At 38.5% G+C, this 15,549-nt stretch overlaps 1 protein-coding gene across 20 annotated transcripts in view; it reads left to right on the top strand.

The window, feature by feature from the left end:
- LOC129548017 (uncharacterized) overlaps positions 1–15,283 on the top strand; it is a 291,573-nt gene extending 276,290 nt beyond the window's left edge. For all 20 annotated transcript variants that reach the window (XR_016036205.1, XR_016036204.1, XR_016036203.1 and 17 more), the window contains one exon: positions 13,922–15,283. The gene's annotated coding sequence lies outside the window, so the exon portion shown is untranslated. The remainder of the gene's footprint in view (positions 1–13,921) is intronic.
- Positions 15,284–15,549: the final 266 nt, after the last annotated feature.

The following is a 15,549-nucleotide window of genomic DNA, read 5'->3' as shown; positions in this document are numbered from 1 at the left end:
ATTATAACTGACATTTTCTAATCTATTCTATTTCATTTTAAGATGCCAATCTTAATCTCCAATTTAACTTCTTAACTCAGTGGATCTCATACTACAGTTTAAGAACCTCTGGTCTTGACCCAAGTCCTAATGTCATGTGCACTTCTGCAGCCTGTAAGTCTGAAATAGTCACTGCCCTTCGACACTTTCCTGCTTCACAAATACAAGTGTGGTTTGAGCAAAGAATATGATATAAATATGAATGTATTTTTGAGACTTTCTATTTCCAGGAGAAATGTTGTACTGCACAGTTTGAGATATTTTAAAAGAATAAATATGATTATGCTACCAGGTAAAGTGTTAAACGTATAGAATATTCTTTCACCATATGAGCAGTTTCCAAATCCTGCATTCTAGTAAATACCTTACTGGGTGACTTTCACTTCATACTAAGTGAATTTACTGAGTGCACGATTTCTCTGTTCCTCTCTCAGGCTCACACCTATCTACCCCAGCTTTCAGGCACTACATTGCAGTGGTACTTGCTACGGCACTTTGTAAACTAAATACCAATCCCTGTAACAGTGAATTAGCTACTAAAAAAGTGGTGATACCTACTGAAAAAACATGCTTAGGAGGTGGGGAGCCTATTGCAAGTATACAAATTTCATATCAGATCATGCAGATAAAGTAAGTGCCTTTGAAAGGCTGCAGCTTGACTTGAGGCAAATTTTTCTTGAGGGCTCTCCAGGTTCTAGAACCACCATGTCCTCTGCATATGCTGGTTCAGCCCATCCTTGTAGGAATGTGTGAAGGAAGGAAGATAGATGTTGTGACTCTCAACTTTCAGTTGTGCCAACTGTATTACAGAAAAGTTAGTTCATCTGGGTGAGACGTCTACTTTCCCATTTCCAACTGCCGGAAAGCATCTATAGCCTCAGGCTGTATGGCATTGATTGCATCAGAGTTTGGACTGGAAACAAGGTGGGGTCTATCTGGAGGGAAATGGTTGAATAAATATTCATATCTATATAAAATATTATGCAACTATATTATTCATTTTTTATTAAAGTGTAGTTGAAATACAATGTTGTATTAATTACTGATGTACAACAGAATGACTCAGTTATACATATATATACATTCTTTTTCATATTCTTTTCCTTTATGATTAACCACAGGATATTGAATATAGTTTCCTGTGTAGGAACTTTTTGTTTATCCATTCTAATGTATATCATTTTTTATGTAACTATTTTAAATCTAAACAACATTAATTGTCTTAAAATTATTCATAAAAGCAAGTTGAAGAAAAATTTGTATAATATAATCCCATTTTTTAACTTAAAAAGAAAGAAACATACTATATTTGGGTAAAATTGCTTGTAGGTGTTAAGAGGAGGTTGGTAAAAAATACAGACAAATATATAGGAAATAATTAATATTAGTTATTTGAAGAGAGATGGCCTACAGAGATGGTCAAAGAGATGGAGGGATGAATAATTGTTTTGTTACATAATTTCATTTCTTCAAAAAGCAGTACCTTCAGAATTTGAAAAATATAACAAAGAATATTTAAAACAATGAAAGAAAATTATCTTTTTTCTAGTTCTGGTTTAGGTGAAGTGACCTTCCTAAGGTCACCTGTATTGACAGGGGCAGCCTTCGGACTAGAGCGCGTGTTTCTGAGCCCAGTGCTGTGCCCGTTCCTCAGTGCTGTGGCTGTTTCTAGTACATCAAGCACACGGGAAACTGTATCCCCTTATAACTAGCGTTGGGTGAATAGAGTGAAGCACAGAATAATGCTATGGAAGAAAACACGGCCCAAATTACTGTGGTTACCATAGAGTGTTTAATGCAAATTTAAGCATGCGAGTCAGGTACCACAGAAGCTGTCGAAGAAGTGTAATGCTGACAGTATTTGGCAATAAAATGATAATCACTGTGTGTATCTCTGATGAAATGAGATTTAATCCATTTGAGCTCCTAATTGTCTTCCACACTACATTAAAGATGGATACAACCATTGTCTCCTCCGCTCAGAATATGAAATTCAAAGCAATATGCAGAATGTCTTGAAATAAGCTAGCTTAATGAAGCAGCAAATTAGACCTTTCTATCTCTTTATTTAACATCCAGTTCCATGAATTTATCAGAGTTCATTACAAAGGTGCAAAAATTTAAAGAAATGCTGCTAAATTCATTTATGATTAGAACTAATGACTTTGAAAAAGACTTCTCATAGTTTTAGAGAACCATTATTTATTATTGAATTTATATGGCTTTGAGTAATAAATGTTCAATCTTCTCAATTACTTCTGTTATTTATAGTTTAGATCTTATAATACAGCCATACACACACACACACACACACACACAAATCTCATGTAAAGAAATCAACTTCTCCCCACAAACACAGCATTGACATTCAAAAGAGCAATAGCAAAGCTTTCCTGTTGACCTGTTAGTGGTTTTAACTTTGTAGGGGGAAGGATTGCCCAGCACAGCAGTCCCCAATCTTGGGATCAGTTCTGTAGAAGACAGTTTTTCCATGGAATAGGGTTAGGGATGGTTTGAGGATGATTCAAGCATGTTACATTTATTGTGTACTTTATTTCTATTATTTTTACATCAGCTCCACCTCAGATAATCAAGTATTAAATCGCAGAGATTGGGGACCCCTGCCCTCGGGTATGTTGTCAGTGTCTGGAGACATTTTTGGTTGTCACAACTGGGGAAGGTGCTACTTGCAGCTAGTGGATACAGACCATGGATGCTGTTAAACATTCCATAATGCACAGACAGTCCTCCCAACAAAGACTTACCGAGCCCCAAATATCAGTAGTGCCAAGACTGAGAAATCCTGACCTATGTCAATGTGTTTTATTAAAGAATGCCCCATTTAATTCCACATTTTCTTAAAAGAGATCACATTCCATCTTGTCATGTAGATTGAGAGCAAGACCAACTGAAAGCATGAATCTGGCTCAAATGATTTGTTTCCTAGTAGTTATGGTAATAATGACAGAGTTGAGGACTCAAATGGGACCCTTAAATGTAGATTAAGGAAATGACTTTTAATTTGCACAAGCATTAATATTATTTTCAAGCAACAGATATATTTTCCATTTTGAACTGAAAGCATCTAACTATCTTATAGTTTTCAACACGTTAGCAGTTAGGTTCAAAGTGTTCAAAGAATTCTGCTTGTCATTCTGATTTAGATAAGAGTCTATTTCCGGAGTAAAAAATGATAACGAACTGCAGGAAGATCAAAGGGTCTGATTCACTGTAATATGTGTCTGCCTAGGACATTATTTATGGTCAGCTTCAAGGTAGAAACTCCACACTTTTGATAGTGAGAGGTTTGATTTCACTATTGCTGAATTTTTTTAAAAATAGGCTTGGCTCTTGTTTTAATCTGTATCTCGTATGCATGCATGGGGAAGTCTGGTTAATTTAACTTGGTACTTTTATAATGCCCGTGATAACAGTGATCAAAGTTTTTATGGATCTTACTTGTTTCAAAGAAAATCTAATCATTATGAAGTGACCCAAAGAAGAATGAAAGAAACTGAAATTCTTCTCATCCAAAAGAAAATGACAATCAAGTACCAAAAAAATAAAAAGATTAGAATCTCAATTTGCTAAACTTCTGAAGAACTAGGATGTTTTGAAGGAAACCTGATTTAATATCTACCATATGTTCTTTTATTCTTCGATCTCATTAAGTAGAGTTAATATAACTGAAGCAGTCATAACTTAAAGATTGTGTAACAGTATTTCTTATGGTCAGGAGAATGGTTTAATGATTATGTGTGTATTGTCATGTATTTTTAGGCAAATAAATGAATAAATGTTACTATCACAAAATGTGATTTTACTGCTCTCAAAAATAATGAAGTAGTCCTAGGTTTTAGGCCCAACTATATTTAAAGACAAATATTAAGTAAATAATATTACAGGTGCTACTCAGATATGGTAAAAAAAAAAATTTGTGATGGGTACACCGATGAATGTAATCCTGGGGCAGTATTTCAAAGTCATCATTCTAAACATTTATGTATGGCATTTTGGGTAAACAAAGTAATAGGGGTGGGGGCCTAATGACCTCAGCATATGTCATTATATTGGTTTTTACAGTTGACACTTAATGCTTACTGAGCCTTTGTGATCAAGCCCAGTAACATTTATATAGTGCTTACTACAAGCCATGATGTTACTTTTTTTAATAATTACTTTACTCCACAAAACAATTCCGTAAATTCCGTCCCAGCGAGGTTGAACTGAGATGTGTGCTCAAGTGCCTGCCTCTAGAGTCTGTACACTTTTAACATCTGTGCAATAGTGCATCTCTTGTGACACAAACAAGTGCCACAGTGTCGACAGCATTCACATAGTACCTATCTAATCCTCTCTGTTCTCTTCTGCTGAACCCTGTTATCTCATTGGATACATGAAGTTGGTGGGGAGAGCCAACTAATTACTTACTAAGTTGTAAAAATGGATAAATTTCTAATTACCTGAGATTTTTAAGTCAGTTGAAACCAAAATAGTGAGCCAATGAGTTGTGAGAAGAGAAAAAAAGAAGATAGAATTTCATTAACATTTGTTTCTTATATCATTCTTTTAAAGTTCATTCTTAGTGGTGATTATAATGTCTTTATCTATCAATGCAATAGCATGTGATGTAATTTATAAATAAATATACACATATTAGGAGTGCTTGAGCAAAAATTTTATACTGATGCGTAAATACTTTTCAGTAATTCCAGATTTTCTCCCTACCTGGGCCCTTCCCTTGGCATATGCAAGTCAACCTGAAAACTTGTGTGGTATCCTTAAAAGTCTATATGTATGTATGAGTTCACTTACTATGCATATTTAAATTCATTTAATCAGCACATTGTCACTAACTGCTAGAATTTATCTCAGATATGAAAGAATATATCATTTTGAGGTTTCATCCGCAAGACAAAACCAAAGGCAAAATAGCTAATCAATTCAGGGGCTTCCCTCATAGCTCAGTTGGTAAAGAATCTGCCTGCCATGTGGGAAACCTGGGTTTGATCCCTGGGTTGAGAAGATCCCCTGGAGAAGGGAAAGGCCACCCACTCCAGTATTCTGGCCTAGAGAATTCCATGGACTGTATAGTCCATGGGGTCACAAAGAGTCGGACACGACTGTGTGACTTTCATTTTCACTTTCAATCAATTCAGAGAAAACATCTGATTGCCTAAAGCAATCCATGAGTTTAGGTAAGTGAGTCATTTGGATATCCAATGAACAAATATTCACATAGCTTTGTGCTAGGTATGGCAGGTGCCACATCCATGTGGCTCTGTTCCCAAGTGACTGATAGTCTAGCACAGTCATTAAGAGCTCAGATTCTTGACTTCTTGACCTTGGGCAGGTTATACAGCTTCTCTGTGTTCAAGTATTCTCATTTGTACAATGGGCATAATAACAGTACCTACCTCAAAGGATTGTGTTGAAGGAAAAACTAAATGAATACACTTAAAGTACTTGCCAAAGTGGCATCCCCAAGGCACCATATTCTCATTGTTGTGTGTGGTGGCTTATTCTATATGTCAACTTGGCTAAGCCTGGTGCCCAAATTATTTGGTCAAACATTATTTTAGATGTGAAGGTATTTTTGATGGGATCAATATTTAAATCAATAGACCTTGAGTAAAGCAGATTATTCACGAAGTGGAGGAGTCTCATTTAAACATTTAAGGGCCTCAATAGAGAAAGACTGACCTCCTCCGGCCAGCAGACTGCCTTTGGACTGTACCTGTAACATTTCTCTGGATCTCTAGCCTGCTATTCTACCCTACCCCTGGAGAATGAACTGGCAACCCACTCCAGTATTCTTGCTGCAAAATTCCATGGACAGAGGAGCCTGGCAGGCTACAGTTCATGGGGTCGCAAAGAGTTGGACACTACTAAGCACATACTAATTTTGGATTTGCCAGCTTCTGCAAACATGTAAGCCAATTCCTTAAAATCAAGCTCATGATCAAGATACACATGCAATATGTAAATACATAGAGATACAATATATACATGCATTCTACTGGCTCTATTTCCCTCGAGACCCTGCCTAATACACCATAGGATATTAAGCCCTTCCTACATATTCTTCAGCATTTCAAATAGGATCTCATTTATTCTTCATAAAAGCCACATGACCCTCATTTTACAAACAAGAAAACTGAGCCTAAGAGAGAGAAGTGGCTTGCCCAAGGTCATGCCAGTGAATCTGTGACAGAGTCAGAATTCAATGCCATCCCCAACTCCTTCTCATCAAGTAAATGCCATCATAGTCTAATTTAAGGTTAAAAGGTTAAAAGACTGGTTCTGAGTGGAGTGATTTGTGTTCAGCATACCCACAAGGCTAGATGACATAGAAATAATTACATGGCTATTTCACAGTCCTTCCCAAGCTTTTGAGAGATACTAAATGCTAAATAATAAATGCAAAATGAATTTGCCCATCACTAATTGTAGTTCTTGCCTGAGTTGAACTGTGGAACTCCTTTAGCAAAGACATTCACAACACTGTAGACAGAAGCCAACTAGGCCTCAAAGAACATGGAGACCATCAAGCCCTCTTAGTATGAGGCTTACCTGGCAAGCTTTCCTGATAGCTCAGTTGGTAAGCAATCCACCTGCAATGCAGGAGAGCCGGTTCAATTCCTGCATCGGGAAGATCTGCTGGTGAAGAGATAGGCTACTCACTGCAGTATTATTGGGCGTCCCTTGTGGCTCAGCTGGTAAAGAATCTGCTTGCAACGTGGGAGACGTGGGTTTGATCCCTGAATTGAGAAGATCCCCTGGAGAAGGGAAAGGCACTCCAGTATTCTGGCCTAGAGAATTCCATGGACTGTTATAGTCCATGGGGTTGCAAAGAGTTGGACACAAGTGAGCGACTTTCACTTTCACTTTTCTACCTGGCAAAGGGGAAAAAGGTTAGCATCTTAAGTGAAATTAGACAAGGTTTTAAGACCAGCTGTGGTTTCTGAGAGGAAGAAATACTTTTCTGAAAGAGACTAGGGGATTAGGTGTTTGTTAATGGACTTTCAGCACCTCTCCCCGCCATCGGTGGAGCACATTACGGATTAAGCAAATCGAGTCAGGTCTCTCCAGTGCATAGGACTCTGATTATTGAATGAAGCTTATCAGAGGTACACCAAAGGCATTCAAACCAGTTCTAGAACCATCAGGGAAAACCAAATTAGCTAGCATTCACAAACAATTTCCTTTTATGTGCAAAGCTGTTTCCAAAAAGAAGCTTCAGAGTTCAAAAGAGCTATGAGGGAATATTTTTGCAATCTGTTCCACTGGGTAACAGATTGAATTTAGCCTTAGTTGGTGCTTCTGGTCTTTTTAATTATTGGCAATAGCAACACTTCACATTGATATGGTGCTTTTAACTTTAAAAGTTGGTCAAGCTCATTTATCAGCTGATCTACTTTGTTGTCCTGTGCTATAATTTTCAACTGATAGTCCAAGATAGCAGGCTAATACATCATGAAAAAGGACACGCTAAGAAGTGTTGTCAGTGTCTTTTTTATTTCTAAGCAGAATGCAGGTGATGATGACATAATCTAAAGAAAATGTTCATATCTGAAACAGTTTATCTAGTCCTCACTGGCATAAGATATGAAAGTAAGTGAATAGAGAATACTTGATAATGTAAAAAAAATTTTAATATCACGACACATTCTAAGTATTAAAATGAAAACCAAAGCCAACTAGGAATGATTGGGGTACTTTGTTTGCTATACATTTCTCTCTGTGAATCTAAGTAATTGAGAATTTACTGTACTCTAGTGCTTCTGCAAAATACTAGAAAAGAAATAAAAGCAACGGGCTTAGAACTAGCTTTTGAAAGTTTCATGCTGTGCCTGGCTATAGAAGCATCTTTTGGCTTATAAAACATATTCATATATTCACCATAATAAGTAATAGTTAGGTCTACAAACCCTTCAACTAGGAAACTTGCTAAATGGTGTTTAAAACAGCAGGAGAGCCTTTGTCTATGCATCTTGTACTACTGTTTTGAATTGTATGAGATAAGATTATATGGCACAGTTCTAAATTATGTGACAGAAGAAGGAAAAAATTCCCAAAATATATGAGACTTCCAACTTATATTTAGATATTTCACTGTATAAAAAGACAAGTCTGCAAAATGAAATTAATAGAGATATGCTTATGCATGTTTTGAAGGTAAATCAAGGAACTAAAACTGTAATATGTAATTTCCTACCAGGAATAAGACATGAAGATAAATTAGTCAATGAAAGGTACCTGTATACATAAAGCATGTACTGGGTTATACTCTTTCATATTTGGCAAGGGCTTCCTTGATAGCTCAGTTGATAAAAAGTCCGCCTGCAATGCAGGAGACCCTGGTTTAATTTCTGCTGGAAGATCTGCTGGAGAAGGGGTAGGCTACCACTCCAGTATTCATGGGCTTCCCTTGTGGCTCAGCTGCGGGAGACCTAGGATGTTTGAAAAGAAAAACTCACTATCAAATAACTATAAATGACATATGGCTATATCAGAATCAGCTCTTACAAATTTTATACCAAAATTGCAAAAACTTCCTTATGTCTATAATTAATCAAAGTTCGCACTTCAGTCTTCATCCATAGTGTTTCTGTAATTCTAGCTATTAAACAAGAGTCTCCTGCATTGCAGACAGATTCTTTACTGTCTGAGCTACCAAGGAAGCCCACTAACTAACCTCTTCCAAATATGGTGCTGTACAGTTCAAGCACAAATTGGAGGCTTCTTTTGTTTCAGTATGCTCAGCAAAATTACTGTTGTTATTGCCAGAATGATGTCTCCAACTCTCCCTCTATGTATCTTCCACAAGAAGAAAAGACTCTTGCTGTTGGACTGAAAACTAGGTCCACAGCATTATACAGCTTCAGGGGTAACATTCACATTTTAGTCTAAATGAATCTTTAAATAGTTTCTGTAGACTACCAGGTAAATGGTATCCTTGGAGTGATGCACATCCCCTCAAACTAGCTTAAGCTATGTGTGTGTGCTCAGTTGCTAGGTTGAGTCTGACTCTGCGACCCCATGGACTGTAGCCTACCAGGCTCCTCTGACCATGGCATGTCCCAGGCAAGGATATTAAAGTCGGTTGCCATTTCTTTCTCCAGGAGATTTTCCTGACCCAGGAATTGAACCCACATCTCCTGCTTAGCAGGTGGACTCTTTACCACTGAGCCACCTACTTGAATTGAAAAGGAACTTAAGCTATCAGTTCAGTTCAGTTGCTTAGTCGTGTCCGACTCTTTGCAACCCCATGAATCACAGCACGCCAGGCCTCCCTGTCCATCACCAACTCCTGGAGTTCACTCAAACTCATGTCCATCGAGTCGGTGATGCCATCCAGCCATCTCATTCTCTGTCGTCCCCTTCTCCTCCCACCCCCAACCTTTCCCAGCATCAGAGTCTTTTCCAGTGAGTCAACTCGTTGCTTGAGGTGGCCAAAGTATTGGAGTTTCAGCTTTAGCATCAGTCCTTCCAATGAACACTCAGGATTGATCTCCTTTAGAATGGACTGTTTGGATCTCCTTGCAGTCCAAGGGACTCTCAAGAGTCTTCTCCAGCACCACAGTTCAAAAGCATCAATTCTTCGGCGATCAGCTTTCTTCACAGTCCAACTCTCACATCCATACATGACCACAGGAAAAACCATAGCCTTGACTAGACAGACCTTGGTTGGCAAAGTAATGTCTCTGCTTTTTAATATGCTATCTAGGTTGGTCAAGGAGTAAGCGTCTTTTAATTTCATGGCTGCAATCAGCATCTGCAGTGATTTTGGAGCCAAAAAAAATAAAGTCTGACACTATTTCCACTGTTTCCCCATCTATTTCCTATGAAGTGATGGGACCAGATGCCATGATCTTCGTTTTCTGAATGTTGAACGTCAAGCCAACCTTTTCACTCTCCTCTTTCACTTTCATCAAGAGGCTTTTGAGTTCCTCTTCATTTTCTGCCATAAGGGTAGTGTCATCTGCATATCTGAGGTTATTGATAATTCTCCCAGCAATTTTGATTCCAGCTTGTGCTTCTTCCAGCCCAGCGTTCCTCATGATGTACTCTGCATAGAAGTTAAATAAGCAGGGTGACAATATACAACCTTGACATACTCCTTTTCCTATTTGGAACCAGTCTGTTGTTCCATGTCCAGTTCTAACTGTTGCTTCCTGACCTGCATACAGGTTTTTCAAGAGGCAGGTCAGGTGGTCTGGGATTCCCATCTCTTTCAGAATGTTCCACAGTTTATTGTGATCCACACAGTCAAAGGCTTTGGCATAGTCAATGAAGCAGAAATAGATGTTTTTCTGGAACTCTCTTGCTTTCTCCATGATCCAGCGGATGTTGGCAATTTGATCTCTGGTGCCTCTGCCTTTTCTAAAACCTGCTTGAACATCTGGAAGTTCACGGTTCACATACTGCTGAAGCCTTGCTTGGAGAATTTTGAGCATGATTTTACTAGCGTGTGAGATGAGTGCAATTGTGCGGTAGTTTGAGCTTTCTTTGGCATTGCCTTTCTTTGGGATTGGAATGAAGACTGACCTTTTCCAGTCCTGTGGCCACTGCTGAGTTTTCCAAATTTGCTGGCATATTGAGTGCACACTTTCACAGCATCATCTTTCAGGATTTGAAATAGCTCAATTGGAATTCGATCACCTCCACTAGCTTTGTTCATAGTGATGCTCTCTAAGGCCCACTTGACTTCACATTCCAAAATGTCTGGCTCCAGGTGAGTGATCACACCATCGTGATTATCTTCATCATGAAGCTCTTTTTTGTACAGTTTTTCTGTGTATTCTTGCCACCTCTTCTTAATATCTTCTGCTTCTGTTAGGTCCATACAATTTCTGTCCTTTATCGAGCCCATCTTTGCATGAAATGTTCCCTTCATATCTCTAATTTTCTTGAAAAGATCTCTTGTTTTTCCTATTCTGTTGTTTTCCTCTATTTCTTTGCACTGGTCTCTGAGGAAGGCTTTCTTATCTCTCCTAGCTATTCTTTGGATCTCTGCATTCAGATGCTTATATTTTTCCTTTTCTCCTTTGCTTTTAGCTTCTCTTCTTTTCACAGCTATTTGTAAGGCCTCCTCAGACAGCCATTTTGCTTTTTTGCATTTCTTTTCCATGCGCATAGTCTTGGTCCCTGTCTCCTGTACAATGTCATGAACCTCCGTCCAGAGTTCATCAGGCACTCTATCTATCAGATCTAGACCCATAAATCTATTTCTTACTTCCACTCTATAATCATAAGGGATTTGATTTAGGTCATATCTGAATGGTCTAGTGGTTTGCCCTACTTTCTTCAATTTAAGTCTGAATTTGGCAATAAGGAGTTCATGATCTGAGCCACAGTCAGCTCCTGGTCTTGTTTTTGCTAACTGTATAGAGCTTCGCCATCTTTGGCTGCAAAGAATATAATCAATCTGATTTCGGTGTTGACCATCTGGTGATGTCCATGTGTAGAGTCTTCTCTTGTGTTGTTGGAAGAGGGTGTTTGCTATGACCAGTGCGTTCTCTTGGCAAAACTCTATTAGCCTTTGCCCTGCTTCATTTCATGCTCCAAGGCCAAATTTGCCTGTTACTCCAGGTGTTTCTTGACTTCCTACTTTTGCATTCCTTAGAAATTAGCAAATGTGAGGAAGGTTACATCAAGAATACAGAGCTTCTCTCTGCTGTTGGACTTTCTCTCTCTACCTTTGCAAGGGCCAGACACCTGCAGTTTCAGCCCTGGCTTTGTTCTCACAGTTCATGTACCTAACAAGACAGACCAGATTTGAAAATCTGAATGCCCCATCACCAGCCAGGTATCCACATGCTCTCGAATTAGCTGTGGACACAGAAGTGGTTTTGTGCAGTCCACTTAGCAAGAGGAAGAATCTCTGAGAAAGGGCTATAGATCAGGTGGGTAAGTTGGCCACTGAGTTATCTGTGGTCCCATAGATAATGCTAGATTTATCAAGAGATTTTATATTCTCTAAGAACATTCTCATTAGGTAGGAGTCATTGACCCTAAGATACTCCTCTATAACAGTAAACATGTTCCTCACGAGTAGATTTTATTATTTATTTTCAAATATTAGCTTCCCCTCTCTGTGAGTGAATTACAATTTCCTGCCCCACTGAAGCCAAATTTGGTACTGTGGCTTGCCTTAGCCATTGAAATGTTAGTGAAAATGATGTCTGTTACATCCGAGCAGAATCTCTGAGTCATCATGTACTTTTCTCATTGCTCATTTCCATCAACCATCATAGAAGCTATGTTTTAGAAAGTTCTTCCTCTAGCTTAGGTCATAGAAGGATGAGCCAGAGCCAGATGTGATCATCTCTGTCATTTGAAGGGACTATTTATCCATTAATATTTAATGTAGTTATCTACATGATTTCATTTAGTTATAGCATTTTAGTATTTTTTTCTGTTTCCCCTCTGCCTTTTGATCATCTGTTTCCCTTTCCTATCTTCATCTGGTTATGCTGTGGAAGTTCTTGATCCTCTAATATACTTACTAAGATTGTTGACGGTTTTCATTTGGCAGGCAGTGAACTTGGACAGACTAAGACTCTGAACTCTCTTGCCTATGAAAGACAGTAGCTCAGATTTCAATTTTCTTCTCTTAGCCTTTCTCCAAACTATTTCAAGTCTGCTCCCTGCATGCACTGTTCAGACCTCAGAGACTCGGGCAAAGTGTATGCCCAGAATTTTAGGCTCCTGTACACTGGCTCTCTCTCTTCTGGGATTCCCTCCTCATTTTCCAGCACCAGAACCTTTGGTTTTTCAGGCTAGAAAGACAGCAGATTTTCTGGTGGAGTTTTAGGCCACCCATGCTGTGACTGCAGCCTGATGTCAGATGAAGCCTAAAAAAGGGAAACTTGTGCTCTGATGATCCTTCTTCCTCATTTTGACTCCCTACTGAAATCTGCCTGCTTTTGCTTACTCTCCAGGTAGTTGCTTTTTTATGTATCTTGTTCAGACATCAACCTTATTATCTGCAAGAAAAGTAGTCAGTTAAGGACCTACTTTCCCTTCCTGGAGGTAGAATTCTCTAAAATCTACTCTGAGATCGATGTTTAACGAGAATTAGAAATAGGCTTTTCTGATTAAAAGCCATTGAGATTTGAGGGTATATTTGTTTCTGCAATTTAAGTTACCCTAAACAGACTAATTAGCCAGCCAGGGCAATCTGGAATATTACCAAACATTTCACACTTATACTTGTAAAATCTGTTCAAGGATAAATTAATTTCCCCAAATCATTCTGACTTTATGAGTTTTGCTTTCTACTTATACCATTAAGATATTTTAAGTGGAGCTCTTTCCTTCTTAATTTCCTCTGCAATCATGAAGAATGATGTCCATTACATTTGAAAAACCTTCTTTATTCCCCGTCTCTGCATTCCATCCTTACCACTGTAATCACAGGGTTTGGAGACCAGAAATCAATACCTAAATTGAATGCATATCTACCATACTGTGCCACTGGCAGAATTAGTCCTGGTAAAAATTATGAAATATTTCATTTAAAATTATTGTATATTTAATTGAACTCTGCTAAAACAGCTAACAAAGAAAGTTAACATACAGATAAAAGCAAATTAGGCAAAGGACTGTATTTTGGGGGAGATTGCCATTTCAGTGTTTGTTTCCCCTAAAAATGATTTAGTAGAAAGTAGGTCTTTTTTCCTACAATATAGCCAAACAGGTCTTTGGTGTAGATGTTGCATATTATATATGGTATTGCCTTCGATAAAAATGCAATTTTCTGATATGCAAGCTTCAAAATTAGATAACTTTCTCTCTCTTACTTGATTAAAATCATGAAAAAATAAATATATGTACCCATACTTACAAACAAACACACTTCTTCTTTTCCCCCTAGGCTGTCTAGGATCTAATTGGTGATAAAACTTCCCCATTAAAGTCTATAGGAGGGACTTCCCTGGTTGCCCAATGGTGAAGAATCTGCCTGCCTGTGCAGGAAACATGGGTTTGATCTCCTGCATCACAACTGCTGAGCCTGCATGAAGCAATTTTGAAGCCCACATGCCCTAGAACCCACGCTCCACAACACTGAAGCCCCTGCAGTGAGAAGCCCATGCACAGCAACTAGAGAGGAGCCCCTGCTTGCCACAACTAGAGAAAAGCCCACTCAGCAATGAAGACCCAGCACAGTTAAATTAAAATAAAGAAATTTATAGGAGACTTACAGATGAGAAGACTCTTTTTGAAATACATCACAGTCTCTGGGCATTGTTGATTTCCATTTAAATTAGAAGTCTGAGTGACTGACCATAGGAGATGTCTTATAGTCATCCTCACAACTTCCTTTTTATTTGAACACTCATCTATAATTAGTTTTGTAAACAGTCTGGACTCATGTTTCTATAGCTCAACTTACTATTCGTATTTTATTTTATTTTTTTCCTTTACATGGTTTCAGCAGATTCTGTCAACCCCTTATTCACCCAGTATTTTTTGAATGGCAACTTTGTGCCAATCTCTGAAGATGCAGGAATGAATAAGACAAAGTCTCAGCCTTCCTGGTGCATTCATTCTGGAGAAGAGACAGATGATGAAAAAGCACACGAATGATGTCATTTCAAGTTGCAGAACATCCTGTTAAGAATGAGTTAAAGCAGAGGAATGCAGAAGGCAATGGCAACCCACTCCAGTATTCTTGCCCGGGAAATTCCCATGGACAGAGGAGCCTGGTGGTGCCCATGGGGTTGCAAAGAGTTGGACATGACTGAAGCAACTTAGCATGCATGCACTCAAAGCAGAGTAAAGGAAAAAAAACCCATTTGAACTTTCTTTTGCCCAGTGATTTCTTAATCTTTGCATCATCACTAATAACCGTGACTTTCTGAATGTAAGTAATCCCCACACAAGAGTTTGGTGGCTTACCCACAGGTTGCTTCTACACACCCCAACTTGCTCCACTGATGCTGCTCTAATGAGGACATCAAAAATCTTGTTTTTAAATCCATTGAACACTGTGTGCTTATTTTCTGAGTTGACTGCTCTGCAGTCTCTGACACCATTCCTCCTTTCCTCATAAAGCTCTCCTCCCTGGGAACATCCCTTATCATGCTTTCTCAGCTTCCTTTGGACTTTCCTCTTCACCTGGCCATCTATTCATTATACATTGGCACCACGTTTAGATGCTCCTATGCGGCCAACAGTGTGTTTTCCCATATGACAGTGCTTGTCACTCAACATGGTGATTGCTGTTTATTTGTCTATTTTCCTGCTAGACAAGAAGATATTCACTATTGTGTCTCCAGCACCTGACACAACGGCTGACACATAAGGGTCCTATAAATATTTGATGAATGATTGAACAAATCATTTTCAAAAGGGATTTTTTTTTCTTCTCATTGTGAAACTTCATAGCAGTAAATACTATATAGTTTAATGGTTAGGTTTTATGGCTAAGTATAATTTTGGCTCCAGAGCCAGACTGCCTGTGTTTAAATCTCGGTTCTCCCACTGGCCCAGTTTGGAGTG

This window comes from Moschus berezovskii, chromosome 24, assembly GCF_049115385.1.
Source record: "Moschus berezovskii isolate FMDL1 chromosome 24, NW_MosBer_1.0, whole genome shotgun sequence".
NCBI lineage: Eukaryota > Metazoa > Chordata > Mammalia > Artiodactyla > Moschidae > Moschus > Moschus berezovskii.
This window is presented reverse-complemented; position numbering and strand designations above follow the sequence as displayed.